Source organism: Tetranychus urticae, unplaced genomic scaffold, assembly GCF_039701765.1.
Source record: "Tetranychus urticae isolate SD_2017Ah unplaced genomic scaffold, NJAU_TeUrti_SD_1.0 Scaffold_4, whole genome shotgun sequence".
In the NCBI taxonomy this organism is placed as follows: Eukaryota; Metazoa; Arthropoda; class Arachnida; order Trombidiformes; family Tetranychidae; genus Tetranychus; species Tetranychus urticae.
The window spans coordinates 997,501-1,002,500 of record NW_028315836.1 but is presented as its reverse complement, the minus strand read 5'-3'; the positions used below and the strand labels follow the sequence as shown (position 1 = coordinate 1,002,500).

The 5,000-nt window shown below is 39.9% G+C and overlaps 2 non-coding genes across 2 annotated transcripts; both read right to left on the bottom strand.

Moving 5' to 3' along the window:
* Window positions 1–40: 40 nt before the first annotated feature.
* LOC149093092 (5.8S ribosomal RNA) lies at window positions 41–195 on the bottom strand. The gene has a single exon (XR_016200330.1). It is a non-coding gene; the product is annotated as a 5.8S ribosomal RNA (ribosomal RNA).
* Window positions 196–683: 488 nt separating this feature from the next.
* LOC149093091 (small subunit ribosomal RNA) lies at window positions 684–2,853 on the bottom strand. The gene has a single exon (XR_016200401.1). It is a non-coding gene; the product is annotated as a small subunit ribosomal RNA (ribosomal RNA).
* Window positions 2,854–5,000: the final 2,147 nt, after the last annotated feature.

Below are 5,000 nucleotides of genomic sequence, written 5' to 3'. Positions count from 1 at the left end.
TATGGTAGTATGCAAGTGTTTTGTTGATTATTTTACATCTCAACTCTCAGACAGATGTGACCTCGGAAAAGACCCGAAAGCCGCAATGTGCGTTGGAAGCTCAAGTGCTCGACGTGTCCTGCAATTCGCACCGATTATCGTAGCTAGCTACGTTCTTCATCGATTGGTAATTCGAGTGATCCACCGCTTGAAGATGTATCTTTGCCACCGTGGGACTTTTAATAAGTATCCTAAATCTGCATTGAGAGGGTTTGAAAACAATTGTATGCAGTTTATAAAAACCATAGTTGTCTTTACTTAGTTAGGCGAAGAAGTGTAAAACTTCCTTCTTTAAACCTTGCCGTCAGCATAAGCTGAAGACTTGAACAGGTACCAAGTATGTAGCAAGACAGGCTTTTCATTATAAACTACAATTGTTTTGCAAAAAGAAATTATGGCTATCGTTAGATAACCCTCACTCTTTGTTGCATTGGATAATGAAAGATGGATGTATGAATGAACGAATGTAATGCAAGTTAGAATCATGTTGCAATGGCTAAATGTTTGCATTAAACATTCACAATTGCGACTCTAATGCAAATACAATTCAATTGCATTCACCATATTAGCATCTACAATATCACTATGCAGAGTGTTTGATTGTTTGAAGGTTGTATTTCTCTTATAATAAGAGGGTAATACGTTAATGATCCTTCCGCAGGTTCACCTACGGAAACCTTGTTACGACTTTTACTTCCTCTAAATGATCAAGTTTGAACATCTTTCCAGCACAATCCGACCACTAGTTTCCCAATGGTCTGGATTGACCAGTCCGAAGTCCTCACTAAATCATTCAATCGGTAGTAGCGACGGGCGGTGTGTACAAAGGGCAGGGACGTAATCAACGCAAGCTAATGACTCACGCTTACTGGGAATTCCTCGTTCATGGGCAATAATTACAATGCCCAATCCCCATCACGAAATGGGTTCAAGCGGTTACCCACTCCTTTCGGAGCAGGAAACAGTATGCACGATGACCACTTCAGTGTAGCACGCGTGCGGCCCCGGACATCTAAGGGCATCACAGACCTGTTATTGCTCTGTTTCGTGCGGCTGCGAGCGCCGCTTGTCCCTCTAAGAAGTCCTTACAGTGCTACAGCATCCTTACCCTAGCCAATTCTGTAGGCTAATAGCAGCAGAGCCCTCAACAGCCGAAACCATCAAGAGATACTACCACCCACAGGTTGACTAAGGGGGAGTACTGCAGTGTAAACTGCAAGTCTATTTAGTAGGCTAGAGTCTCGTTCGTTATCGGAATTAACCAGACAAATCACTCCACCAACTAAGAACGGCCATGCACCACCACCCACTGAATCAAGAAAGAGCTCTCAATCTGTCAATCCTCTCAGTGTCCGGGCCGGGTGAGTTTTCCCGTGTTGAGTCAAATTAAGCCGCAAGCTCCACTCCTGGTGGTGCCCTTCCGTCAATTCCTTTAAGTTTCAGCTTTGCAACCATACTTCCCCCGGAACCCAAAAACTTTGGTTTCCCGGAAGCTTCCATTCGAGTCATGAAATTAGTTACTCAGAATGATCGCTGGTTGGCATCGTTTATGGTTAGAACTAGGGCGGTATCTGATCGCCTTCGAACCTCTAACTTTCGTTCTTGATTAATGAAAACATTCTTGGCAAATGCTTTCGCTGTAGTTTGTCTTGCGACGGTCCAAGAATTTCACCTCTAGCGCCGCAATACAAATGCCCCCGTCTGTCCCTCTTAATCATTACCTTGGATTCTTAAGACCAACAAAATAGAACCAAGGTCCTATTCCATTATTCCATGCAAGATCATTCAAGTTAAGGTAGTGGTACGCATCATATAGATGGTTGACCATACCGTTTTTAGGCACCTCTTTCGAGGTTTTGGACGCCTGCTTTGAGCACTCTGATTTTTTCAAGGTAAAAGTCTCGATCGCTTGAATCAACACTCGGTAAAGAGCATTGATAGCAAATATCGAGCAATTTTCTGTCTAAACACTATGAATGTAACCACCAGGAAAGAGGAATGAAGGTTCAAGCTAGCATCCGTAGACACAAGCAAGAAACCTAACATCACCATCTAACCCTTTAATCAGTGGACCCCATAGGTTCGACTGAAATCCAACTACGAGCTTTTTAACCGCAGCAACTTTAATATACGCTATTGGAGCTGGAATTACCGCGGCTGCTGGCACCAGACTTGCCCTCCAATAGATCCTCGTTAAAGGATTTAAATTGTACTCATTCCAATTACGGGGCCTCAATAGAGTCCCGTATTGTTATTTTTCGTCACTACATCCCCGTACTGGGATTGTGTAATTTGCGCGCCTGCTGCCTTCCTTAGATGTGGTAGCCGTTTCTCAGGCTCCCTCTCCGGAATCGAACCCTAATTCCCCGTTACCCGTTACAACCATGGTAGGCGCATAACCTACCATCGACAGTTGATAAGGCAGTTGCTTGAGGGATACATCGTCGGCTCAGAGGCCATACGATTTGCTCAGTTATTCAGAGTCATCACAAGAAATGCAACCGAAGTTGCTAAGATCCCCACTGCTAGTCCTTAGACAGCGACCGAAATCACTGAACAGGGTTCTAGGTGAATAAGAATCATTGGTCTTGTACTAATAAATGCGATCCTTCCGTCAGCAAGCTGAGGTTGGAACACTTGTTCATGTATTAGCTCTAGAATTACCACAGTTATCCATGTAAAAAAGAATATCCGAGGAACCGTAACTGATTTAATGAGCCATTCGCGGTTTCACTTTATAAACAGTATGTACTTAGACATGCATGGCTTAATCTTTGAGACAAGCATATGACTACTGGCAGGATCAACCAGGTAACTTGATGTTTTAGCAAAGTAAAATGCTAAACAAGTTGTTTTGCAGCTATAAATACGATATCCTCAGATAACAACCAGCAAGTGGATGCTAACTTTAATGAGGTATCGAGATTTATGTCGTGCATTAAGATGATTCCGCAGAAATCTCTTTAGAATCCATCTTCTTCCACTAGAATATGCAAGCATATCTAGCAGGAGTAACCATTGCTGGGTACGTTTGCAAGTCAACTAAACAGCATAGTATTATAACCGCTTGATACCAATTTCTTGGATCAATTTGCGGTCTGCTTTGCACAAGCAGAGCTCAATACTAATACTGCTCACTCTGTTGAGTGACTAGTTTGAACATATATGCAAGATATGAAGTCTGATAGCATTAAAGCCCAACTCTCATAGATATTGTCAGTCGTACCAAGGAAGACCTTAGGTCTTGCAGGTACTCTACCTTTGTATAATAGTGTGTGGTGATAAGATGATTGACGATCCAAACCCATTCAGGCCCGTCTCTTCAACCACCAAACATCAACAGAATAACAGGAATAGATGCGTGAACAGCTACAGTCTGGACCATACCACTGCTTGATGCATTGACTTATCCATAACCGTAGACAATCACTTACCTCCCCATCAACTACTGATGGTTGCTTCTCTCAATTCAGCAACTACACTCACCACATATAACACAATAAATCTGGTTGTGATCTAAAACCTCTTTTTCTGAAAATTAGACTAAGTCCGTGTCTATTTTTGACACCCAATAACTTTTGAACCATAAGGTCAATCGCGATCATGTTTTTCGGGGTAATATCCCAGTAGTGCCGACTATCGCATGCGCTTATTAATGACCTAAATTACTAAACGCAAGTGGCCTAAAATCGCGCCAATTCGAACATTCTCATTGCTTTTATGGGCTCAACCATTAAAGGCGATTTCCTCTGGTACCAACAGCACGAACTCGATCAAAATTACGCAATCATTAGTTGACCTAATGCTGATAATGTCCAAAAGATTTGGTACCGTGAATCGACCTCGTTCTTCCGTTATAATGAGTCATCATCGAAAATCCAGGGGTATGCAAAAAATTTAACATGTAAGTCAATGGAAAAAGTTAAAGTTCGGTTTTTTCCAGGGGTATGCAAAAAAATTTAACATGTAAGTCAATGGAAAAAGTTAAAGTTCGGTTTTTTCCAGGGGTATGCAAAAATTTTTCAGTTTTAAATCAAAACAAGACTAACTAACTAAAACCTCGCTAAAATCACCAAAACAGCCCTTTTTTCCATTTTACACCATTTAACATGTAATTCAATGGAAAAAGTTAAAGTTCGGTTTTTTCCAGGGGTATGCAAAAATTTTTCAGTTTTAAATCAAAACAAGGTTAACTAGCTAAAACCTCGCTAAAATCACCAAAACAGCCCTTTTTTCCATTTTACACCATTTAACATGTAATTCAATGGAAAAAGTTAAAGTTCGGATTTTTCCAGGGGTATGCAAAAAAATTTAACATGTAAGTCAATGGAAAAAGTTAAAGTTCGGTTTTTTCCAGGGGTATGCAAAAATTTTTCAGTTTTAAATCAAAACAAGACTAACTAACTAAAACCTCGCTAAAATCACCAAAACAGCCCTTTTTTCCATTTTACACCATTTAACATGTAATTCAATGGAAAAAGTTAAAGTTCGGTTTTTTCCAGGGGTATGCAAAAAAATTTAACATGTAAGTCAATGGAAAAAGTTAAAGTTCGGTTTTTTCCAGGGGTATGCAAAAAATTTTTCGATTTTAAATCACAACAAGACTAACTAACTAAAACCTGCTAAAAGCTAAAAACCTGGCTAAAATCACAAAAACAGCACTTTTTCGCATTTTGAACCATATAAATCATGTAAAAAATTTAACATGTAAGTCTATGTAAAAAGTTAAAGTTCGGTTTTTTCCAGGGGTATGCAAAAATTTTTCAGTTTTAAATCAAAACAAGACTAACTAACTAAAACCTCGCTAAAATCACCAAAACAGCCCTTTTTTCCATTTTACACCATTTAACATGTAATTCAATGGAAAAAGTTAAAGTTCGGTTTTTTCCAGGGGTATGCAAAAATTTTTCAGTTTTAAATCAAAACAAGGTTAACTAGCTAAAACCTCGCTAAAATCACCA